This window comes from Aquarana catesbeiana, linkage group LG12, assembly GCF_042186555.1.
Source record: "Aquarana catesbeiana isolate 2022-GZ linkage group LG12, ASM4218655v1, whole genome shotgun sequence".
Lineage (NCBI taxonomy): Eukaryota > Metazoa > Chordata > Amphibia > Anura > Ranidae > Aquarana > Aquarana catesbeiana.
In genome coordinates, this window is record NC_133335.1 from 94923155 (window position 1) to 94946548 (window position 23394).

Sequence of the window (23394 nt, forward strand, 5' to 3'; positions counted from 1 at the left end):
TTGCATCTTGCTAAAGGCTGCTATTTTGCTGAAGCCCAGAGCCCCCAAACAGCAGTAAATCATAAAGCGGAGCTAAACCAATTGATTTAACAATTTCAAAAAACAGTTAGAATCCTGAAATCCCGGGATTGATAACTGTCACATTTGCTTGTGTTCTCAACCAAACTGTCAAACCATCAAATGGCTGGTGTCATAACTGATCACATGTGCAGCACCATGGCCGTTGCAGTTTAAACAGAAGCAGCTTCATTGGCTGTAAAGGATAGGAGGGTTTAATTGAGCTTTAAGCCTGTCAATAGATGAGCCTCCCCAAACTCAGCAGTGCCCAAATATGCGTAAAATGGGAGAGCAACTGAGTATGTGCAGAGCAGGGTGAAACAGTGTATTACTGGATTTTCAAGTGTATGGACACTTATTTGTAATGTTTTACATAACTATACATGCAAAACAGGCCAATGTGAAGAGATCTAGCAAGACTTACTTTTCTGACTAAAGTTGCATGTGAAATAAGAGATTTTACAGCATGGCCTAGCAGAGTTTTCAGAAGAATTTGATCTTTATGAAGGATCTGCAAAGTTTTGGGATTCTTTGTTTTCTTGTCAGTGACATGGTAGCATGAAAACACAGTGGAAGTGGTCATTCTAACTTTTTGTCTGAAATGGGATTTGAACCAATGCCTCCATTTGGAGACCAAAACACCCACACAATGTGATGAAACATTTCTTGAGTCTGGCGCCTTAGACCACTCGGCCATCCTGACAAGACATTTTGATATTTTTGGTTGCCTCTAGATATATCATCTACTCGTGGTACTCTGTTGATCTATTACCACTGTCAAGGAGCTGTATTAACACTCTGCACCTAGGCCCTTTTGCAAATGCACTTCATAAAGCATGACCTTGGCACCAAGTCAAACTTTTCAGATCCTTTCTACCAAATCTGCTTGAGCAAAGCAAGTAGAAGAAGATGTCCCAGGTGATCTTCAAGTGTTTGGCTGATCCGCACACCACAAACAAAAATGGTGGCCCTGTGGCAGACTGCGTGGCCTAATGGATAAGGCGTCTGACTTCGGATCAGAAGATTGAGGGTTCGAGTCCTTTCATGGTCGTTTTCTATGCTGCTTTCTAGTTCCTGTGACCTTTCCTTGCAAATTCTTGCTCCTTTTAAATTAAATCGCAACTTTACCCATAACAACTTGCATCTTGCTAAAGGCTACTATTTTGCTGAAGCCCAGAGCCCCCAAACAGCAGTAAATCATAAAGCGGAGCTAAACCAATTGATTTAACAGTTTCAAAAAACAGTTAGAATCCTGAAATCCCGGGATTGATAACTGTCACATTTGCTTGTTTTCTCAACCAAACTGTCAAACCATCAAATGGCTGGTGTCATAACTGATCACATGTGCAGCACCATGGCCGTTGCAGTTTAAACAGAAGCAGCTTCATTGGCTGTAAACGATAGGAAGGTTTAATTGAGCTTTAAGGCTGTCAATAGATTAGCCTCTCCAAACTCAGCAGTGCCCAAATATGCGTAAAATGGGAGAGCAACTGAGTATGTGCAGAGCAGGGTGAAACAGTGTATTACTGGATTTTCAAGTGTATGGACACTTATTTGTAATGTTTTACATAACTATACATGCAAAACAGGCCAATGTGAAGAGATCTAGCAAGACTTACTTTTCTGACTAAAGTTGCACGTGAAATAAGAGATTTTACAGCATGGCCTAGCAGAGTTTTCAGAAGAATTTGATCTTTATGAAGGATCTGCAAAGTTTTGGGATTCTTTGTTTTTGTTTTCTTGTCAGTGACATGGTAGCATGAAAACACAGTGGAAGTGGTCATTCTAGTTCAAGCTAAATGTGTAAACTTTTTGTCAGAAATGGGATTTGAACCCATGCCTCCATTTGGAGACCAGAACACCCACACAATGTGAAGAAACATTTTTTGTGTCTGGTGCCTTAGACCACTCGGCCATCCTGACAAGACGTTTTGATGCTTTCGGTTGCCTCTAGAAATATCATCTACTCTTAGTACTCTGTTGATCTATTACCAATGTCAAGGAGCTATATTAACACTCTGCACCTAGGCCCTTTTGCAAATGCACTTCATAAAGCATGACCTTGGCACCAAGTCAAACTTTTCAGATCCTTTCTACCAAATCTGCTTGAGCAAAGCAAGTAGAAGAAGATGTCCCAGGTGATCTTCAAGTGTTTGGCTGATCCGCACACCACAAACAAAAATGGTGGCCCTGCGTCAGACTGCGTGGCCTAATGGATAAGGCGTCTGACTTTGGATCAGAAGATTGAGGGTTCGAGTCCTTTCGTGGTCGTTTTCTGTGCTCCTTTCCAGTTCCTGTGACCTTTCCTTGCAAATTCTTGCTCCTTTTAAATTAAATCGCAACTTTACCCATAACAACTTGCATCTTGCTAAAGGCTACTATTTTGCTGAAGCCCAGAGCCCCCAAACAGCAGTAAATCATAAAGCGGAGCTAAACCAATTGATTTAACAGTTTCAAAAAACAGTTAGAATCCTGAAATCCCGGGATTGATAACTGTCACATTTGCTTGTGTTCTCAACCAAACTGTCAAACCATCAAATGGCTGGTGTCATAACTGATCACATGTGCAGCACCATGGCCGTTGCAGTTTAAACAGAAGCAGCTTCATTGGCTGTAAAGGATAGGAAGGTTTAATTGAGCTTTAAAGCTGTCAATAGATTAGCCTCTCCAAACTCAGCAGTGCCCAAATATGCGTAAAATGGGAGAGCAACTGAGTATGTGCAGAGCAGGGTGAAACAGTGTATTACTGGATTTTCAAGTGTATGGACACTTATTTGTAATGTTTTACATAACTATACATGCAAAACAGGCCAATTTGAAGAGATCTAGCAAGACTTACTTTTCTGACTAAAGTTGCACGTGAAATAAGAGATTTTACAGCATGGCCTAGCAGAGTTTTCAGAAGAATTTGATCTTTATGAAGGATCTGCAAAGTTTTGGGATTCTTTGTTTTTGTTTTCTTGTCAGTGACATGGTAGCATGAAAACACAGTGGAAGTGGTCATTCTAGTTCAAGCTAAATGTGTAAACTTTTTGTCAGAAGTGGGATTTGAACCCTCGCCTCCATTTGGAGACCAGAACACCCACACAATGTGAAGAAACATTTCTTGAGCCTGGCGCCTTAGACCACTCGGCCATCCTGACAAGACATTTCGATATTTTTGGTTGCCTCTAGATATATCATCTACTCGTGGTACTCTGTTGATTTATTACCACTGTCAAGGAGCTGTATTAACACTCTGCACCTAGGCCCTTTTGCAAATGCACTTCATAAAGCATGACCTTGGCACCAAGTCAAACTTTTCAGATCCTTACTACCAAATCTGCTTGAGCAAAGCAAGTAGAAGAAGATGTCCCAGGTGATCTTCAAGTGTTTGGCTGATTCGCACACTACAAACAAAAATGGTGGCCCAGTGGCTGACTGCGTGGCCTAATGGATAAGGCGTCTGACTTCGGATCAGAAGATTGAGGGTTCGAGTCCCTTCGTGGTCGTTTTCTATGCTGCTTTCCAGTTCCTGTGACCTTTACTTGCAAATTCTTGCTCCTTTTAAATTAAATCGCATCTTTACCCATAACAACTTGCTTCTTGCTAAAGGCTGCTATTTTGCTGAAGCCAAGAGCCCCCAAACAGCAGTAAATCATAAAGTGGAGCTAAACCAATTGATTTAACAGTTTCAAAAAACAGTTAGAATCCTGAAATCCCGGGATTGATAACTGTCACATTTGCTTGTGTTCTCAACCAAACTGTCAAACCATCAAATGGCTGGTGTCATAACTGATCACATGTGCAGCACCATGGCCGTTGCAGTTTAAACAGAAGCAGCTTCATTGGCTGTAAAGGATAGGAGGGTTTAATTGAGCTTTAAGGCTGTCAATAGATGAGCCTCCCCAAACTCAGCAGTGCCCAAATATGCGTAAAATGGGAGAGCAACTGAGTATGTGCAGAGCAGGGTGAAACAGTGTATTACTGGATTTTCAAGTGTATGGACACCTATTTGTAATGTTTTACATAACTATACATGCAAAACAGGCCAATGTGAAGAGATCTAGCAAGACTTACTTTTCTGACTAAAGTTGCACGTGAAATAAGAGATTTTACAGCATGGCCTAGCAGAGTTTTCAGAAGAATTTGATCTTTATGAAGGATCTGCAAAGTTTTGGGATTCTTTGTTTTTGTTTTCTTGTCAGTGACATGGTAGCATGAAAACACAGTGGAAGTGGTCATTCTAGTTCAAGCTAAATGTGTAAACTCTTCGTCAGAAATGGGATTCGAACCCATGCCTCCATTTGGAGACCAGAACACTCACACAATGTGAAGAAACATTTTTTGTGTCTGGCGCCTTAGACCACTCGGCCATCCTGACAAGACGTTTTGATGCTTTCGGTTGCCTCTAGAAATATCATCTACTCTTAGTACTCTGTTGATCTATTACCACTGTCAAGGAGCTGTATTAACACTCTGCACCTAGGCCCTTTTGCAAATGCACTTCATAAAGCATGACCTTGGCACCAAGTCAAACTTTTCAGATCCTTTCTACCAAATCTGCTTGAGCAAAGCAAGTAGAAGAAGATGTCCCAGGTGATCTTCAAGTGTTTGGCTGATCCGCACACCACAAACAATAATGGTGGCCCTGTGGCAGACTGCGTGGCCTAATGGATAAGGCATCTGACTTCGGATCAGAAGATTGAGGGTTCGAGTCCTTTCGTGGTCGTTTTCTGTGCTGCTTTCCAGTTCCTGTGACCTTTCCTTGCAAATTCTTGCTCCTTTTAAATTAAATCGCAACTTTACCCATAACAACTTGCTTCTTGCTAAAGGCTGCTATTTTGCTGAAGCCCAGAGCCCCCAAACAGCAGTAAATCATAAAGCGGAGCTAAAGCAATTGATTTAACAATTTCAAAAAACAGTTAGAATCCTGAAATCCCGGGATTGATAACTGTCACATTTGCTTGTTTTCTCAACCAAACTGTCAAACCATCAAATGGCTGGTGTCATAACTGATCACATGTGCAGCACCATGGCCGTTGCAGTTTAAACAGAAGCAGCTTCATTGGCTGTAAAGGATAGGAAGGTTTAATTGAGCTTTAAGGCTGTCAATAGATTAGCCTCTCCAAACTCAGCAGTGCCCAAATATGCGTAAAATGGGAGAGCAACTGAGTATGTGCAGAGCAGGGTGAAACAGTGTATTACTGGATTTTCAAGTGTATGGACACTTATTTGTAATGTTTTACATAACTATACATGCAAAACAGGCCAATGTGAAGAGATCTAGCAAGACTTACTTTTCTGACTAAAGTTGCACGTGAAATAAGAGATTTTACAGCATGGCCTAGCAGAGTTTTCAGAAGAATTTGATCTTTATGAAGGATCTGCAAAGTTTTGGGATTCCTTGTTTTTGTTTTCTTGTCAGTGACATGGTAGCATGAAAACACAGTGGAAATGGTCATTCTAGTTCAAGCTAAATGTGTAAACTTTTTGTCAGAAACAGGATTTGAACCCATGCCTCCATTTGGAGACTAGAGCACCCACACAATGTGAAGAAACATTTCTTGAGTCTGGTGCCTTAGACCACTCGGCCATCCTGACAAGACGTTTTCATGCTTTTGGTTGCCTCTAGAAATATCATCTACTCTTAGTACTCTGTTGATCTATTACCACTGTCAAGGAGCTGTATTAACACTCTGCACCTAGGCCCTTTTGCAAATGCACTTCATAAAGCATGACCTTGGCACCAAGTCAAACTTTTCAGATCCTTTCTACCAAATCTGCTTGAGCAAAGCAAGTAGAAGAAGATGTCCCAGGTGATCTTCAAGTGTTTGGTTGATCCGCACACCACAAACAAAAATGGTGGTCCTGTGGCAGACCGCGTGGCCTAATGGATAAAGCATCTGACTTCGGATCAGAAGATTCAGGGTTTGAGTCCCTTCGTGGTCGTTTTCTATGCTGCTTTCCAGTTCCTGTGACCTTTCCTTGCAAATTCTTGCTCCTTTTAAATTAAATCGCAACTTTACCCATAACAACTTGCTTCTTGCTAAAGGCTACTATTTTGCTGAAGCCCAGAGCCCCCAAACAGCAGTAAATCATAAAGTGGAGCTAAACCAATTGATTTAACAGTTTCAAAAAACAGTTAGAATCCTGAAATCCTGGGATTGATAACTGTCACATTTGCTTGTTTTCTCAACCAAACTGTCAAACCATCAAATGGCTGGTGTCAGAACTGATCACATGTGCAGCACCATGGCCGTTGCAGTTTAAACAGAAGCAGCTTCATTGGCTGTAAAGGATAGGAGGGTTTAATTGAGCTTTAAGGCTGTCAATAGATTAGCCTCTCCAAACTCAGCAGTGCCCAAATATGCGTAAAATGGGAGAGCAACTGAGTATGTGCAGAGCAGGGTGAAACAGTGTATTACTGGATTTTCAAGCGTATGGACACTTATTTGTAATGTTTTACATAACTATACATGCAAAACAGGCCAATGTGAAGAGATCTAGCAAGACTTACTTTTCTGACTAAAGTTGCACGTGAAATAAGAGATTTTACAGCACGGCCTAGCAGAGTTTTCAGAAGAATTTGATCTTTATGAAGGATCTGCAAAATTTTGGGATTCTTTGTTTTTGTTTTCTTGTCAGTGACATGGTAGCATGAAAACACAGTGGAAGTGGTCATTCTAGTTCAAGCTAAATGTGTAAACTCTTTGTCAGAAATGGGATTTGAACCCATGCCTCCATTTGGAGACCAGAACACTCACACAATGTGAAGAAACATTTTTTGTGTCTGGCGCCTTAGACCACTCGGCCATCCTGACAAGACGTTTTGATGCTTTCGGTTGCCTCTAGAAATATCATCTACTCTTAGTACTCTGTTGATCTATTACCACTGTCAAGGAGCTGTATTAACACTCTGCACCTAGGCCCTTTTGCAAATGCACTTCATAAAGCATGACCTTGGCACCAAGTCAAACTTTTCAGATCCTTTCTACCAAATCTGCTTGAGCAAAGCAAGTAGAAGAAGATGTCCCAGGTGATCTTCAAGTGTTTGGCTGATCCGCACACCACAAACAAAAATGGTGGCCCTGTGGCAGACTGCGTGGCCTAATGGATAAGGCAACTGACTTCGGATCAGAAGATTGAGGGTTCGAGTCCTTTCGTGGTCGTTTTCTGTGCTGCTTTCCAGTTCCTGTGACCTTTCCTTGCAAATTCTTGCTCCTTTTAAATTAAATCGCAACTTTACCCATAACAACTTGCATCTTGCTAAAGGCTACTATTTTGCTGAAGCCCAGAGCCCCCAAACAGCAGTAAATCATAAAGCGGAGCTAAACCAATTGATTTAACAGTTTCAAAAAACAGTTAGAATCCTGAAATCCCGGGATTGATAACTGTCACATTTGCTTGTTTTCTCAACCAAACTGTCAAACCATCAAATGGCTGGTGTCATAACTGATCACATGTGCAGCACCATGGCCGTTGCAGTTTAAACAGAAGCAGCTTCATTGGCTGTAAACGATAGGAAGGTTTAATTGAGCTTTAAGGCTGTCAATAGATTAGCCTCTCCAAACTCAGCAGTGCCCAAATATGCGTAAAATGGGAGAGCAACTGAGTATGTGCAGAGCAGGGTGAAACAGTGTATTACTGGATTTTCAAGTGTATGGACACTTATTTGTAATGTTTTACATAACTATACATGCAAAACAGGCCAATGTGAAGAGATCTAGCAAGACTTACTTTTCTGACTAAAGTTGCACGTGAAATAAGAGATTTTACAGCATGGCCTAGCAGAGTTTTCAGAAGAATTTGATCTTTATGAAGGATCTGCAAAGTTTTGGGATTCTTTGTTTTTGTTTTCTTGTCAGTGACATGGTAGCATGAAAACACAGTGGAAGTGGTCATTCTAGTTCAAGCTAAATGTGTAAACTTTTTGTCAGAAATGGGATTTGAACCCATGCCTCCATTTGGAGACCAGAACACCCACACAATGTGAAGAAACATTTTTTGTGTCTGGTGCCTTAGACCACTCGGCCATCCTGACAAGACGTTTTGATGCTTTCGGTTGCCTCTAGAAATATCATCTACTCTTAGTACTCTGTTGATCTATTACCAATGTCAAGGAGCTATATTAACACTCTGCACCTAGGCCCTTTTGCAAATGCACTTCATAAAGCATGACCTTGGCACCAAGTCAAACTTTTCAGATCCTTTCTACCAAATCTGCTTGAGCAAAGCAAGTAGAAGAAGATGTCCCAGGTGATCTTCAAGTGTTTGGCTGATCCGCACACCACAAACAAAAATGGTGGCCCTGCGTCAGACTGCGTGGCCTAATGGATAAGGCGTCTGACTTTGGATCAGAAGATTGAGGGTTCGAGTCCTTTCGTGGTCGTTTTCTGTGCTCCTTTCCAGTTCCTGTGACCTTTCCTTGCAAATTCTTGCTCCTTTTAAATTAAATCGCAACTTTACCCATAACAACTTGCATCTTGCTAAAGGCTACTATTTTGCTGAAGCCCAGAGCCCCCAAACAGCAGTAAATCATAAAGCGGAGCTAAACCAATTGATTTAACAGTTTCAAAAAACAGTTAGAATCCTGAAATCCCGGGATTGATAACTGTCACATTTGCTTGTGTTCTCAACCAAACTGTCAAACCATCAAATGGCTGGTGTCATAACTGATCACATGTGCAGCACCATGGCCGTTGCAGTTTAAACAGAAGCAGCTTCATTGGCTGTAAAGGATAGGAAGGTTTAATTGAGCTTTAAAGCTGTCAATAGATTAGCCTCTCCAAACTCAGCAGTGCCCAAATATGCGTAAAATGGGAGAGCAACTGAGTATGTGCAGAGCAGGGTGAAACAGTGTATTACTGGATTTTCAAGTGTATGGACACTTATTTGTAATGTTTTACATAACTATACATGCAAAACAGGCCAATGTGAAGAGATCTAGCAAGACTTACTTTTCTGACTAAAGTTGCACGTGAAATAAGAGATTTTACAGCATGGCCTAGCAGAGTTTTCAGAAGAATTTGATCTTTATGAAGGATCTGCAAAGTTTTGGGATTCTTTGTTTTTGTTTTCTTGTCAGTGACATGGTAGCATGAAAACACAGTGGAAGTGGTCATTCTAGTTCAAGCTAAATGTGTAAACTTTTTGTCAGAAGTGGGATTTGAACCCTCGCCTCCATTTGGAGACCAGAACACCCACACAATGTGAAGAAACATTTCTTGAGCCTGGCGCCTTAGACCACTCGGCCATCCTGACAAGACATTTCGATATTTTTGGTTGCCTCTAGATATATCATCTACTCGTGGTACTCTGTTGATTTATTACCACTGTCAAGGAGCTGTATTAACACTCTGCACCTAGGCCCTTTTGCAAATGCACTTCATAAAGCATGACCTTGGCACCAAGTCAAACTTTTCAGATCCTTACTACCAAATCTGCTTGAGCAAAGCAAGTAGAAGAAGATGTCCCAGGTGATCTTCAAGTGTTTGGCTGATTCGCACACTACAAACAAAAATGGTGGCACAGTGGCTGACTGCGTGGCCTAATGGATAAGGCGTCTGACTTCGGATCAGAAGATTGAGGGTTCGAGTCCCTTCGTGGTCGTTTTCTATGCTGCTTTCCAGTTCCTGTGACCTTTACTTGCAAATTCTTGCTCCTTTTAAATTAAATCGCATCTTTACCCATAACAACTTGCTTCTTGCTAAAGGCTGCTATTTTGCTGAAGCCAAGAGCCCCCAAACAGCAGTAAATCATAAAGTGGAGCTAAACCAATTGATTTAACAGTTTCAAAAAACAGTTAGAATCCTGAAATCCCGGGATTGATAACTGTCACATTTGCTTGTGTTCTCAACCAAACTGTCAAACCATCAAATGGCTGGTGTCATAACTGATCACATGTGCAGCACCATGGCCGTTGCAGTTTAAACAGAAGCAGCTTCATTGGCTGTAAAGGATAGGAGGGTTTAATTGAGCTTTAAGGCTGTCAATAGATGAGCCTCCCCAAACTCAGCAGTGCCCAAATATGCGTAAAATGGGAGAGCAACTGAGTATGTGCAGAGCAGGGTGAAACAGTGTATTACTGGATTTTCAAGTGTATGGACACCTATTTGTAATGTTTTACATAACTATACATGCAAAACAGGCCAATGTGAAGAGATCTAGCAAGACTTACTTTTCTGACTAAAGTTGCACGTGAAATAAGAGATTTTACAGCATGGCCTAGCAGAGTTTTCAGAAGAATTTGATCTTTATGAAGGATCTGCAAAGTTTTGGGATTCTTTGTTTTTGTTTTCTTGTCAGTGACATGGTAGCATGAAAACACAGTGGAAGTGGTCATTCTAGTTCAAGCTAAATGTGTAAACTCTTCGTCAGAAATGGGATTCGAACCCATGCCTCCATTTGGAGACCAGAACACTCACACAATGTGAAGAAACATTTTTTGTGTCTGGCGCCTTAGACCACTCGGCCATCCTGACAAGACGTTTTGATGCTTTCGGTTGCCTCTAGAAATATCATCTACTCTTAGTACTCTGTTGATCTATTACCACTGTCAAGGAGCTGTATTAACACTCTGCACCTAGGCCCTTTTGCAAATGCACTTCATAAAGCATGACCTTGGCACCAAGTCAAACTTTTCAGATCCTTTCTACCAAATCTGCTTGAGCAAAGCAAGTAGAAGAAGATGTCCCAGGTGATCTTCAAGTGTTTGGCTGATCCGCACACCACAAACAATAATGGTGGCCCTGTGGCAGACTGCGTGGCCTAATGGATAAGGCATCTGACTTCGGATCAGAAGATTGAGGGTTCGAGTCCTTTCGTGGTCGTTTTCTGTGCTGCTTTCCAGTTCCTGTGACCTTTCCTTGCAAATTCTTGCTCCTTTTAAATTAAATCGCAACTTTACCCATAACAACTTGCTTCTTGCTAAAGGCTGCTATTTTGCTGAAGCCCAGAGCCCCCAAACAGCAGTAAATCATAAAGCGGAGCTAAAGCAATTGATTTAACAATTTCAAAAAACAGTTAGAATCCTGAAATCCCGGGATTGATAACTGTCACATTTGCTTGTTTTCTCAACCAAACTGTCAAACCATCAAATGGCTGGTGTCATAACTGATCACATGTGCAGCACCATGGCCGTTGCAGTTTAAACAGAAGCAGCTTCATTGGCTGTAAAGGATAGGAAGGTTTAATTGAGCTTTAAGGCTGTCAATAGATTAGCCTCTCCAAACTCAGCAGTGCCCAAATATGCGTAAAATGGGAGAGCAACTGAGTATGTGCAGAGCAGGGTGAAACAGTGTATTACTGGATTTTCAAGTGTATGGACACTTATTTGTAATGTTTTACATAACTATACATGCAAAACAGGCCAATGTGAAGAGATCTAGCAAGACTTACTTTTCTGACTAAAGTTGCACGTGAAATAAGAGATTTTACAGCATGGCCTAGCAGAGTTTTCAGAAGAATTTGATCTTTATGAAGGATCTGCAAAGTTTTGGGATTCCTTGTTTTTGTTTTCTTGTCAGTGACATGGTAGCATGAAAACACAGTGGAAATGGTCATTCTAGTTCAAGCTAAATGTGTAAACTTTTTGTCAGAAACAGGATTTGAACCCATGCCTCCATTTGGAGACTAGAGCACCCACACAATGTGAAGAAACATTTCTTGAGTCTGGTGCCTTAGACCACTCGGCCATCCTGACAAGACGTTTTCATGCTTTTGGTTGCCTCTAGAAATATCATCTACTCTTAGTACTCTGTTGATCTATTACCACTGTCAAGGAGCTGTATTAACACTCTGCACCTAGGCCCTTTTGCAAATGCACTTCATAAAGCATGACCTTGGCACCAAGTCAAACTTTTCAGATCCTTTCTACCAAATCTGCTTGAGCAAAGCAAGTAGAAGAAGATGTCCCAGGTGATCTTCAAGTGTTTGGTTGATCCGCACACCACAAACAAAAATGGTGGTCCTGTGGCAGACCGCGTGGCCTAATGGATAAAGCATCTGACTTCGGATCAGAAGATTCAGGGTTTGAGTCCCTTCGTGGTCGTTTTCTATGCTGCTTTCCAGTTCCTGTGACCTTTCCTTGCAAATTCTTGCTCCTTTTAAATTAAATCGCAACTTTACCCATAACAACTTGCTTCTTGCTAAAGGCTACTATTTTGCTGAAGCCCAGAGCCCCCAAACAGCAGTAAATCATAAAGTGGAGCTAAACCAATTGATTTAACAGTTTCAAAAAACAGTTAGAATCCTGAAATCCTGGGATTGATAACTGTCACATTTGCTTGTTTTCTCAACCAAACTGTCAAACCATCAAATGGCTGGTGTCAGAACTGATCACATGTGCAGCACCATGGCCGTTGCAGTTTAAACAGAAGCAGCTTCATTGGCTGTAAAGGATAGGAGGGTTTAATTGAGCTTTAAGGCTGTCAATAGATTAGCCTCTCCAAACTCAGCAGTGCCCAAATATGCGTAAAATGGGAGAGCAACTGAGTATGTGCAGAGCAGGGTGAAACAGTGTATTACTGGATTTTCAAGCGTATGGACACTTATTTGTAATGTTTTACATAACTATACATGCAAAACAGGCCAATGTGAAGAGATCTAGCAAGACTTACTTTTCTGACTAAAGTTGCACGTGAAATAAGAGATTTTACAGCACGGCCTAGCAGAGTTTTCAGAAGAATTTGATCTTTATGAAGGATCTGTAAAGTTTTGGGATTCTTTGTTTTTGTTTTTTTGTCAGTGACATGGTAACATGAAAACACAGTGGAAGTGGTCATTCTAGTTCAAGCTAAATGTGTAAACTTTTTGTCAGAAATGGGATTTGAACCCATGCCTCCATTTGGAGACCAGAACACCCACACAACGTGAAGAAACATTTCTTGAGTCTGGCGCCTTAGACCACTCGGCCATCCTGACAAGACGTTTTGATGCTTTCGGTTGCCTCTAGAAATATCATCTACTCTTAGTACTCTGTTGATCTATTACCACTGTCAAGGAGCTGTATTAACACTCTGCACCTAGGCCCTTTTGCAAATGCACTTCATAAAGCATGACCTTGGCACCAAGTCAAACTTTTCAGATCCTTTCTACCAAATCTGCTTGAGCAAAGCAAGTAGAAGAAGATGTCCCAGGTGATCTTCAAGTGTTTGGCTGATTCGCACACCACAAACAAAAATGGTGGCCCTGTGGCAGACCGTGTGGCCTAATGGATAAGGTGTCTGACTTCGGATCAGAAGATAAGGGTTTTCTATGCTGCTTTCCAGTTTCTGTGACCTTTCCTTGTAAATTCTTGCTCCTTTTAAATTATGGTTCAATAAGTTTTTATTGATGTTTTGCAAGAATATAAAAAATATAAACATTGAAAAAAAAGACAGAATAAAGGAGTGTAAACAGTGTCAGTTACCTGACATATAGTCTCCTAATAAACAGTTATATCTTTTATATATTGAAATAGTGCAAACGCTTACAGGTATCAGGGTTGTTATAGGTGAGGTAATACTTTAAACCTGTACAACAAGTGTATGTTAACATATAAGCATTAACTACTCTATGTTGGGATGCCCCTTTGGGAGCCTGCTGCACCCCTAAACATAGGTAGTCTAGAATAATCAACATGTGCATAGGTTACATTGGTATGGTCAGTATCAAAGATTTGGATCTCCGTTTCCATGGGAGATCTTATATTTATATTGCATCTAAAAAGATTATATTGGAGATCTAGGAAAGGGGAAAGGTAGGAAAGACAGAGTAGAAAAAGGCGGAATGGGTATAGAATAGGAAGAAAATAGAAAGGGGAGGGGGGTGGGGGGGTAGGGAGGTAAGGAGACAGCGAGCTTCGGTCTATATATATATAGGGTCTTTACTATAAATAAAGAGTGTAATGGGTTAGGGTTGTTCAGTCCTTAGAGGGGTTTTTAGCCGAGAGTCTTTGTTTGAGTTTGTCTGAGGTAGAGTAACTCCTCCAGATACTCCAGACAAAAGAGAATTTGGCATATTTGTCTAGGGCTTGGGCCTGCATTTCCTCCATTAGCATGTAATAGTTTACTTCTCCGACCCATTCTATTAAGGAGGGGGGCGTAGTAGTTTTCCAGTGTCTGGGTATGAGTTGTCTACCAGCACTAACAAAAAATTTCAGAAGGCCGTTTTTTTGCGATTTGATTGTCCCTGGGAGGATGGATAGGAGGGCTATAGAGGGTGATGGTAATAGTGGCTTGTTGTAGATTTCAGAGTAAATTTGAAAAATTTGAGTCCAGAATTGGAGGATACTATCACATTCCCACCAGATGTGTATATAAGTACCTTCCATTGTGTTGCATCTCCAGCATCTGTCTGAGTTAGATGGGAACATGATCCTGAGAGTAGTTGGGACCCGATACCACCTCGACATCAATTTGTAGTTTTTCTCTTGTGTATAACTTGATATGGAGGTTTTGTTCGTGAAGAGGAAGGCTTTCCCCCATTCCTCCTCAGTTATATCTTTCCCAACCTCCGCTGACCATTTAGTAGTATAGTTAGGTAGAGCTTCGTGGATATGGTCTATAATTGATTAATATATCAATGATAAGGTGTGTCGTGGAGTTTCGGGGAGGGTACATAGTTGTTCAAACCCAGTCAAGGGTCTATGTGTTTGTCTGGAATCATGTAGGGTCTTACAATAGGAGTTTAGGTGTCCGCGAGTGAGCCATGTTATCATGGAGTAGACGTCTGTGGGGGTGGATAGGAAGGTGCCTAGGGTGCAGTCGACAAATTGGCGGGCAGTGGGCCATAAATCTCTATTGTATACGTCTAAAGAGTGGGTTGAGTGTCCTTCAGGAAGGTTTGGGTTGTCAAACAAGGGAGTAAGGGGGCTAGGTTCCGAGGATAGTGAGAGTGTGTCTCTTTTGCGGTACCAGATTGTCAGAGCATCCCTAGTAAGGGGGGATAATGTCGATAAGGATTTATATATCCCTCCATAGCCCCAAAGAAGCGCTCGTAGGTCGTATGTAGATAGGTCCTGTTCTACCGTCGTGGCTACTTTGGTCATAGGGCGAGGGAACCACTCAAGGATACGGGATAGGACTGCGGACGTATGATACATTTCAAAGTCAGGTAGGCCCAAACCCCCTTTGGTGATAGGAGAGCATAAGAGTTTGTGTTTCAGTCTTGGGTGATTGCCTTTCCAGATGAATTTGGTAGCCATCGAACGGAGGGTGCGGAAGTACATAGAGGGAAGAGCGATGGGTAGGGCTTGGAATAGGTATAATAACTTGGGGAGTATGTCCATTTTTAACGTGTTGATACGTCCTATCCAGGATAAAGGTAGGTCTGTTCGTTCTTCAGTCAACTTCCTCAGTTTTTGAAGTAAGGGGCTAAAGTTCAGAGAATATATGTCGGAGGTTTGTTTGGGTATAGCTGTGCCTAAATAAGAGATGGAATTAGGTCGCCATTGAAACGAGAAGTTAGATTTGAGGGAGGCGAGGGTAGCGTGTGATAGTGAGAGGTTTAGGGCTTCCGTTTTAGAGATGTTTAGCTTATAATTACTAAGACTACCAAATCTGTCTATCTCGGCCAGTATGGAGGGTATGCTGATGTGGGGTTGTGTGACGTAGAGAAGGAGATCGTCGGCGTATAAGGAGAGTTTACAGTGGGACGAAGGGGTTTGTATCCCCTGTATATTAGGGTTAGATCTTATGGCCTGTGCTAGGTGCTCAATTACTAGGGCGAATAGGAGGGGGGAGAGAGGACAGCCTTGTCTGGTGCCGTTAGATATCATAAATTTTTCTGACTGGATACCATTTACTAGTACTGTGGCGGAGGGTGCGGAATAGAGGGACATGATACGCGTCAACATTTTCGGGCCAAGACCCAGTTGGGAAAGGGTGGCTCGGAGAAAAGACCAGCTGACCCTATCAAAGGCCTTCTCTGCATCGCAGGAGAGAAGGCAAGCAGGTATATGGTGACGGTGAGCATATGTGATCAGATGTATGGTCTTGGTGGTATTGTCCCTGGCTTCACGGCCAGGAACGAAGCCCACCTGGTCTTTATGTATGGTTTGTGGTAGCAGAGGGGAGAGGCGATTTGCAAGGATCTTAGCATACAATTTTAGATCAACATTTAGAAGGGATATTGGTCTATAATTGGGGCAAATGGAGGGGTCTTTTCCGGGTTTAGGGATGACAACTATCTGGGCTTGGAGTATGGATGGGGACAGGGAAATGTTTTCATCAATGGCATTAAACGCCTTTGCTAGTAGTGGGGATAGTTGCGGCGCAAACGTTTTATAGAAACGGGGAGAGAATCCGTCTGGACCCGGACTTTTGCCGTTCTTAAGATTTTTAATAGCGAATAGGAATTCCTCTTCGGACAGGGAGGTCTCAAGGTCCCCCGTATCCGAAAGAGGAAGAGATGGGAGTGCTGTCTCTTGGATGTAGGAGGACAAGTCCTGTGGGGTAGGCGTAGTACGTGGATTCTGGGGAGTGAGATTATAAAGAGCGGAGTAGTATGTGCGAAATTCCTCGGCAATTGCTGAGTTCTGCATGAGTTTACCTTTAACGGGGGAGTTTATTAGCGGTATAGGTCGCCTGGCTTGGCGTGGTTGGAGGGTGTGCGCTAGGTGTCGGCCACATTTATTAGCTTGTGAGTAATGGTTGAACCTTCCCTTGTCTCGGGCGATAAGTGACTTTTCTGCGAAAATAAGCAGGAGGTCTCTTCTCGCGTTGGTGAGTTCTAGGAGAGATGAGCTAGTTGGGTCTGTTTTGTGCGATTCTTCTAGTTTGGCAATGGTGGAGAGAAGTCGTGTTATATCCGCAGTGCAGGCATGTTTCAGTCGGGCTCCATGTTGGATTAATTTGCCTCTGAGTACGCATTTAAGCGCCTCCCATTTAGTGAGCGAGTTAGTGTTGTCTTGGGCATGATCCGCGATAAAGTGTCTGATGGTCTGTATAATATCCTGCGAGCATACGGAATCGAATAATAAATTATCGTTAAGTCTCCAGGAGGAGCTCCGTTTGCGTGTTGGAATATGTCCTAGGCTCAAGTGTATGGGGGCGTGGTCTGACCAAAGGGTGAGACCAATAGAGGCAGAGGGTGAGTAATCTAATAAAGATTGGGAAACGAAAAGGTAGTCCAGTCTACTGTAGGAATTATGTGCGGGGGGAAAAGAATGTGTAGTCTTTGGTGTTAGGATGTAACATCCTCCAGGTGTCTACCAAGGATAGGTCAGATAGTAATGCTCTGATGTTGGTCAGGGAGGTCGGGGAGATCGAGGACTTACCGGTGGATGAATCAAGGCGAGGTATCAGGGCGGCATTGAGGTCCCCTCCCAGGATCATGTTGACCATGCAGAATCTTTTCAGACGGGAGATCACTGATGAGAGGAATTGTTGTTGATTCTGGTTGGGAGAATATATGTTAATGACAGTGTAAATGGTATTTAGATAAGACAATTTAAGAAAAATATATCTTCCCAAGGGATCAACATATGTGTCGAGGACATCTGGAGTGAAGGAAGCGTGAAATGCTATTGAAACCCCTTTAGATTTTGCGGAGGGGTTGGTACTATGGAACCACACAGGATATTGTTTATGGAGGAGTTGTGGACATTTGTCTGTTCTAAAGTGAGTTTCCTGTAGGAGGAGGATTTGGGTTTTTATTTTATGGAAATGATATAATATTTGTCGTCTTTTCTCCGGGACGTTGAGACCTCTGCAATTAAGCGAGGAGATCTTTAGGGAGGGTTGTACTGCCATGTAAGAATAAATTTACTGTGTGTGTGATAATAAGGACCATGGAAGCTCGCTGTCTCAAAAGTATGGGAGGTGGGGGGGGAAAGAGGGAAATGGAAGACCTCTAGTGGCGAGACTGGAGAAAAGAGTTAAGTGGAGAAGTAAGAAAAGAAGTGCAGAAGGAAAGGGAGGAGAACGAGGCCGAAAAAGCCTCACTAGTAGTGTTGTTAACAACATTTCAGCTAATACCGCTGTGGGCGCTGAAGGGCCTAAGTGGGGGGTACAGCGGATTATGCACAGAGGAGCCCGCACACGCCGGGCAATATTTATCAAAGATTCAGAATGTAAGAACTATAAACATAACTTCTCAGGACTCTGTGCTGCTACGTGAATACTGAATAGGTACACATCTTAGCCAAGGAGGACCTATCTCATAGAACATGTCAGTTTATAAGCAGCCCAGAGGGCTTCCATATCCAGCTACACAATATTAACAGTTTTAATAAGGGATGCATGGGGGGAGGGGGAGGAGAGGGATGAGAGGGATGAGAGGGATGAGAGGGATGGGGGAGGGGAGGGATGGGGGGGATGAGGGGGGATGGTAAGGTTGAAGGTGATTGAGGACTGGGGAGGTATGTGGTCTATTATCACAGGCAATCTCCCTTCACAGGGAGCAAGGGGGATGGAACATTAACATAAAACCTATGTTTTAAGGAGAGAAAAAATGGGTTAGTAATAAAGTGTTCCAACAGTAACTGCTAGCAGGGACGTCTGCACCGGTCTGGGACCTGTGAGAAATCTATGGAAATAGGTCAGACATCATTAAGCTGAGTTCAGCCGTCTGTCGTAGTGGGGAAGTCCGGTTTGGATCTCTTGTTCTTCTTCGTGCGTTTCTGCCATCCTGTTGCAATTTGGAAGCCAGGGGTGGCTGCGTGAAGTGGCCAGTCTGGGATGGAGATCTGAGGTAGTTCAAAAGTTCCGAGGAACCTGGGAAGATCCCCCAGCGTGCGAAAAATCACAGATTTCCCTTCATGAGATGCATCGCATGTCCAGAGTCAGTTTAGATATATCAGGGAGTAGGGACACAGCGGTGCCATTGAAGTATACTGCATTTTGAGAGCGTGCAGCCTGCATGATGGCGTCTTTAACTGCATAAAAGTGAACTCTGCAGATCACATCTCTTGGGTGCTCTAAGTTCGGATTCTTGGGGCCAAGGGCTCTGTGGATTCGATCAAGTTCCAGAGGGGCATCCTTGTCTTTCTGGAGTAGCTCATTGAACATGGCAATTACTGCAGGGGCTAAGTCCTTAGTTTCAACCGATTCGGGTAGGCCGCGTATGCGTATGTTGTTACGTCTGGCCCTATTTTCCTGGTCGTCTTGATGGTACATCAGTTGTTGGATCTGGAGGGTATGTTCATGCAGGATAGAGTCATGCGCATGCAGGGTGGATGTATTTTCTTCTATATTGTGTTCCACTTCCTCAATTCTATTGGTGAAATCTCTGCGCAGTTCGGACATTTCTTGCTTGTATGAACGTTCCATTCGTTGCACACAGGCCTCAAAATCGTGTCTGGTGGGGAGTGCTTTAATGTATGCCTCCATGTCCCAACCATAGGATCTGTGGGATTCAGGGGAATGCCCTGTAGAGCGGACCGAGCCTGTCTCTGAGTCAGGGGGGGACCTAGCACGCTGCTTGGTCTTCATATGGGGTGTGGAGCGCTGCGACATTGCTCCCTGTGAGGCCGCATGTGTGCCTGGGGTCCGGGCCGGCGCCATCTTAAACGGGGGGGGTCGGAGCGGTTATGGCCCAAATGGGTGAAAAAACGATCGATATCACCTGCAAGATGTGGATCGGAAGGACGCTGGATGTCTCCCCCACCTCTCCTCCCCATATCAGGCCTGGATGGATGTGCTGGGAAGCGCTGAGAGCCTCTGTGTGTGCGGCGTGTGCGGGAGCTCCAGGAACAAGCGTCCTACTTCCTCATGTGCTAAGCCACGCCCCCTTGCTCCTTTTAAATTAAATCGCAACTTTACCCATAACAACTTGCTTCTTGCTAAAGGCTGCTATTTTGCTGAAGCCCAGAGCCCCCAAACAGCAGTAAATCATAAAGTGGAGCTAAACCAATTGATTTAACAGTTTCAAAAAACAGTTAGAATCCTGAAATCCCAGAATTGATAACTGTCACATTTGCTTGTGTTCTCAACCAAACTGTCAAACCATCAAATGGCTGGTGTCATAACTGATCACATGTGCAGCACCATGGCCGTTGCAGTTTAAACAGAAGCAGCTTCATTGGCTGTAAAGGATAGGAGGGTTTAATTGAGCTTTAAGGCTGTCAATAGATGAGCCTCCCCAAACTCAGCAGTGCCCAAATATGCGTAAAATGGGAGAGCAACTGAGTATGTGCAGAGCAGGGTGAAACAGTGTATTACTGGATTTTCAAGTGTATGGACACCTATTTGTAATGTTTTACATAACTATACATACAAAACAGGCCAATGTGAAGAGATCTAGCAAGACTTACTTTTCTGACTAAAGTTGCACGTGAAATAAGAGATTTTACAGCATGACCTAGCAGAGTTTTCAGAAGAATTTGATCTTTATGAAGGATCTGCAAAGTTTTGGGATTCTTTGTTTTTGTTTTCTTGTCAGTGACATGGTAGCATGAAAACACAGTGGAAGTGGTCATTCTAGTTCAAGCTAAATGTGTAAACTTTTTGTCAGAAGTGGGATTTGAACCCACGCCTCCATTTGGAGACCAGAACACCCACACAATGTGAAGAAACATTTCTTGAGTCTGGCGCCTTAGACCACTCGGCCACCCTGACAAGACATTTTGATATTTTTGGTTGCCTCTAGATATATCATCTACTCGTGGTACTCTGTTGATCTATTACCACTGTCAAGGAGCTGTATTAACACTCTGCACCTAGGCCCTTTTGCAAATGCACTTCATAAAGCATGACCTTGGCACCAAGTCAAACTTTTCAGATCCTTTCTACCAAATCTGCTTGAGCAAAGCCAGTAGAAGAAGATGTCCCAGGTGATCTTCAAGTGTTTGGCTGATTCGCACACCACAAATAAAAATGGTGGCCCAGTGGCAGACTGCGTGGCCTAATGGATAAGGCATCTGACTTCGGATCAGAAGATTGAGGGTTCGAGTCCCTTCGTGGTCGTTTTCTATGCTGCTTTCCAGTTCCTGTGACCTTTACTTGCAAATTCTTGCTCCTTTTAAATTAAATCGCATCTTTACCCATAACAACTTGCTTCTTGCTAAAGGCTGCTATTTTGCTGAAGCCAAGAGCCCCCAAACAGCAGTAAATCATAAAGTGGAGCTAAACCAATTGATTTAACAGTTTCAAAAAACAGTTAGAATCCTGAAATCCCGGGATTGATAACTGTCACATTTGCTTGTGTTCTCAACCAAACTGTCAAACCATCAAATGGCTGGTGTCATAACTGATCACATGTGCAGCACCATGGCCGTTGCAGTTTAAACAGAAGCAGCTTCATTGGCTGTAAAGGATAGGAGGGTTTAATTGAGCTTTAAGGCTGTCAATAGATGAGCCTCCCCAAACTCAGCAGTGCCCAAATATGCGTAAAATGGGAGAGCAACTGAGTATGTGCAGAGCAGGGTGAAACAGTGTATTACTGGATTTTCAAGTGTATGGACACCTATTTGTAATGTTTTACATAACTATACATGCAAAACAGGCCAATGTGAAGAGATCTAGCAAGACTTACTTTTCTGACTAAAGTTGCACGTGAAATAAGAGATTTTACAGCATGGCCTAGCAGAGTTTTCAGAAGAATTTGATCTTTATGAAGGATCTGCAAAGTTTTGGGATTCTTTGTTTTTGTTTTCTTGTCAGTGACATGGTAGCATGAAAACACAGTGGAAGTGGTCATTCTAGTTCAAGCTAAATGTGTAAACTTTTTGTCAGAAGTGGGATTTGAACCCACGCCTCCATTTGGAGACCAGAACACCCACACAATGTGAAGAAACATTTCTTGAGGCTGGTGCCTTGGACCACTCGGCCATCCTGACAAGACGTTTTGGTGATTTCAGTTGCCTCTAGAAATATTATCTACTCTTAGTACTCTGTTGATCTATTACCACTGTCAAGGAGCTGTATTAACACTCTGCACCTAGGCCCTTTTGCAAATGCACTTCATAAAGCATGACCTTGGCACCAAGTCAAACTTTTCAGATCCTTTCTACCAAATCTGCTTGAGCAAAGCAAGTAGAAGAAGATGTTCCAGGTGATCTTCAAGTGTTTGGCTGATTCGCACACCACAAACAAAAATGGTGACCCTTCAGCGGACTGCGTGGCTTAATGGATAAGGCGTCTGACTTCGGATCAGAAGATTGAGGGTTCGAGTCCCTTCGTGGTCGTTTTCTATGCTGCTTTCCAGTTCCTGTGACCTTTCCTTGCAAATTCTTACTCCTTTTAAATTAAATCGCAACTTTACCCATAACAACTTGCTTCTTGCTAAAGGCTGCTATTTTGCTGAAGCCCAGAGCCCCCAAACAGCAGTAAATCATAAAGTGGAGCTAAACCAATTGATTTAACAGTTTCAAAAAACAGTTAGAATCCTGAAATCCCGGGATTGATAACTGTCACATTTGCTTGTGTTCTCAACCAAACTGTCAAACCATCAAATGGCTGGTGTCATAACTGATCACATGTGCAGCACCATTGCCGTTGCAGTTTAAACAGAAGCAGCTTCATTAGCTGTAAAGGATAGGAGGGTTTAATTGAGCTTTAAGGCTGTCAATAGATGAGCCTCCCCAAACTCAGCAGTGCCCAAATATGCGTAAACAAAAATGGTGGCCCAGTGGCAGACTGCGTGGCCTAATGGATAAGGCGTCTGACTTCGGATCAGAAGATTGAGGGTTCGAGTCCCTTTGTGGTCATTTTCTATGCTGCTTTCCAGTTCCTGTGAATTTCCTTGCAAATTCTTACTCCTTTTAAATTAAATCGCAACTTTACCCATAACAACTTGCTTCTTGCTAAAGGCTGCTATTTTGCTGAAGCCCAGAGCCCCCAAACAGCAGTAAATCATAAAGTGGAGCTAAACCAATTGATTTAACAGTTTCAAAAAACAGTTAGAATCCTGAAATCCCGGGATTGATAACTGTCACATTTGCTTGTGTTCTCAACCAAACTGTCAAACCATCAAATGGCTGGTGTCATAACTGATCACATGTGCAGCACCATGGCCGTTGCAGTTTAAACAGAAGCAGCTTCATTGGCTGTAAAGGATAGGAGGGTTTAATTGAGCTTTAAGGCTGTCAATAGATGAGCCTCCCCAAACTCAGCAGTGCCCAAATATGCGTAAAATGGGAGAGCAACTGAGTATGTGCAGAGCAGGGTGAAACAGTGTATTACTGGATTTTCAAGTGTATGGACACCTATTTGTAATGTTTTACATAACTATACATGCAAAACAGGCCAATGTGAGGAGATCTAGCAAAACTTACTTTTCTGACTAAAGTTGCACGTGAAATAAGAGATTTTACAGCATGGCCTAGCAGAGATTTCAGAAGAATTTGATCTTTATGAAGGATCTGCAAAGTTTTGGGATTCTTTGTTTTTGTTTTCTTGTCAGTGACATGGTAGCATGAAAACACAGTGGAAGTGG

General features: G+C 42.7%; 21 non-coding genes across 21 annotated transcripts; 9 read left to right on the forward strand and 12 right to left on the reverse strand.

Moving 5' to 3' along the window:
- Positions 1–1870: 1870 nt before the first annotated feature.
- TRNAL-CAA (transfer RNA leucine (anticodon CAA)) lies at positions 1871–1980 on the reverse strand. Its single transcript has 2 exons — positions 1943–1980; positions 1871–1916 (listed from the first exon to the last, which is right to left on the reverse strand). It is a non-coding gene; the product is annotated as a tRNA-Leu (tRNA).
- A 275-nt stretch (positions 1981–2255) lies between these two features.
- TRNAQ-UUG (transfer RNA glutamine (anticodon UUG)) lies at positions 2256–2328 on the forward strand. The gene has a single exon. It is a non-coding gene; the product is annotated as a tRNA-Gln (tRNA).
- Positions 2329–3090: 762 nt separating this feature from the next.
- Positions 3091–3200, reverse strand: TRNAL-CAA (transfer RNA leucine (anticodon CAA)). The gene is made up of 2 exons: positions 3163–3200; positions 3091–3136 (listed from the first exon to the last, which is right to left on the reverse strand). It is a non-coding gene; the product is annotated as a tRNA-Leu (tRNA).
- A 275-nt stretch (positions 3201–3475) lies between these two features.
- TRNAR-UCG (transfer RNA arginine (anticodon UCG)) lies at positions 3476–3548 on the forward strand. The gene has a single exon. It is a non-coding gene; the product is annotated as a tRNA-Arg (tRNA).
- Positions 3549–4310: 762 nt separating this feature from the next.
- On the reverse strand, positions 4311–4420 carry TRNAL-CAA (transfer RNA leucine (anticodon CAA)). The gene is made up of 2 exons: positions 4383–4420; positions 4311–4356 (listed from the first exon to the last, which is right to left on the reverse strand). It is a non-coding gene; the product is annotated as a tRNA-Leu (tRNA).
- Positions 4421–4695: 275 nt separating this feature from the next.
- On the forward strand, positions 4696–4768 carry TRNAR-UCG (transfer RNA arginine (anticodon UCG)). The gene has a single exon. It is a non-coding gene; the product is annotated as a tRNA-Arg (tRNA).
- A 762-nt stretch (positions 4769–5530) lies between these two features.
- TRNAL-CAA (transfer RNA leucine (anticodon CAA)) lies at positions 5531–5640 on the reverse strand. The gene is made up of 2 exons: positions 5603–5640; positions 5531–5576 (listed from the first exon to the last, which is right to left on the reverse strand). It is a non-coding gene; the product is annotated as a tRNA-Leu (tRNA).
- A 1110-nt stretch (positions 5641–6750) lies between these two features.
- On the reverse strand, positions 6751–6860 carry TRNAL-CAA (transfer RNA leucine (anticodon CAA)). The gene is made up of 2 exons: positions 6823–6860; positions 6751–6796 (listed from the first exon to the last, which is right to left on the reverse strand). It is a non-coding gene; the product is annotated as a tRNA-Leu (tRNA).
- A 1110-nt stretch (positions 6861–7970) lies between these two features.
- TRNAL-CAA (transfer RNA leucine (anticodon CAA)) lies at positions 7971–8080 on the reverse strand. Its single transcript has 2 exons — positions 8043–8080; positions 7971–8016 (listed from the first exon to the last, which is right to left on the reverse strand). It is a non-coding gene; the product is annotated as a tRNA-Leu (tRNA).
- Positions 8081–8355: 275 nt separating this feature from the next.
- On the forward strand, positions 8356–8428 carry TRNAQ-UUG (transfer RNA glutamine (anticodon UUG)). The gene has a single exon. It is a non-coding gene; the product is annotated as a tRNA-Gln (tRNA).
- A 762-nt stretch (positions 8429–9190) lies between these two features.
- TRNAL-CAA (transfer RNA leucine (anticodon CAA)) lies at positions 9191–9300 on the reverse strand. The gene is made up of 2 exons: positions 9263–9300; positions 9191–9236 (listed from the first exon to the last, which is right to left on the reverse strand). It is a non-coding gene; the product is annotated as a tRNA-Leu (tRNA).
- A 275-nt stretch (positions 9301–9575) lies between these two features.
- TRNAR-UCG (transfer RNA arginine (anticodon UCG)) lies at positions 9576–9648 on the forward strand. Its single transcript has one exon. It is a non-coding gene; the product is annotated as a tRNA-Arg (tRNA).
- Positions 9649–10410: 762 nt separating this feature from the next.
- On the reverse strand, positions 10411–10520 carry TRNAL-CAA (transfer RNA leucine (anticodon CAA)). Its single transcript has 2 exons — positions 10483–10520; positions 10411–10456 (listed from the first exon to the last, which is right to left on the reverse strand). It is a non-coding gene; the product is annotated as a tRNA-Leu (tRNA).
- Positions 10521–10795: 275 nt separating this feature from the next.
- TRNAR-UCG (transfer RNA arginine (anticodon UCG)) lies at positions 10796–10868 on the forward strand. Its single transcript has one exon. It is a non-coding gene; the product is annotated as a tRNA-Arg (tRNA).
- A 762-nt stretch (positions 10869–11630) lies between these two features.
- TRNAL-CAA (transfer RNA leucine (anticodon CAA)) lies at positions 11631–11740 on the reverse strand. Its single transcript has 2 exons — positions 11703–11740; positions 11631–11676 (listed from the first exon to the last, which is right to left on the reverse strand). It is a non-coding gene; the product is annotated as a tRNA-Leu (tRNA).
- Positions 11741–12850: 1110 nt separating this feature from the next.
- On the reverse strand, positions 12851–12960 carry TRNAL-CAA (transfer RNA leucine (anticodon CAA)). The gene is made up of 2 exons: positions 12923–12960; positions 12851–12896 (listed from the first exon to the last, which is right to left on the reverse strand). It is a non-coding gene; the product is annotated as a tRNA-Leu (tRNA).
- A 7506-nt stretch (positions 12961–20466) lies between these two features.
- Positions 20467–20576, reverse strand: TRNAL-CAA (transfer RNA leucine (anticodon CAA)). The gene is made up of 2 exons: positions 20539–20576; positions 20467–20512 (listed from the first exon to the last, which is right to left on the reverse strand). It is a non-coding gene; the product is annotated as a tRNA-Leu (tRNA).
- A 275-nt stretch (positions 20577–20851) lies between these two features.
- TRNAR-UCG (transfer RNA arginine (anticodon UCG)) lies at positions 20852–20924 on the forward strand. Its single transcript has one exon. It is a non-coding gene; the product is annotated as a tRNA-Arg (tRNA).
- A 762-nt stretch (positions 20925–21686) lies between these two features.
- Positions 21687–21796, reverse strand: TRNAL-CAA (transfer RNA leucine (anticodon CAA)). The gene is made up of 2 exons: positions 21759–21796; positions 21687–21732 (listed from the first exon to the last, which is right to left on the reverse strand). It is a non-coding gene; the product is annotated as a tRNA-Leu (tRNA).
- A 275-nt stretch (positions 21797–22071) lies between these two features.
- TRNAR-UCG (transfer RNA arginine (anticodon UCG)) lies at positions 22072–22144 on the forward strand. Its single transcript has one exon. It is a non-coding gene; the product is annotated as a tRNA-Arg (tRNA).
- Positions 22145–22593: 449 nt separating this feature from the next.
- Positions 22594–22666, forward strand: TRNAR-UCG (transfer RNA arginine (anticodon UCG)). The gene has a single exon. It is a non-coding gene; the product is annotated as a tRNA-Arg (tRNA).
- Positions 22667–23394: the final 728 nt, after the last annotated feature.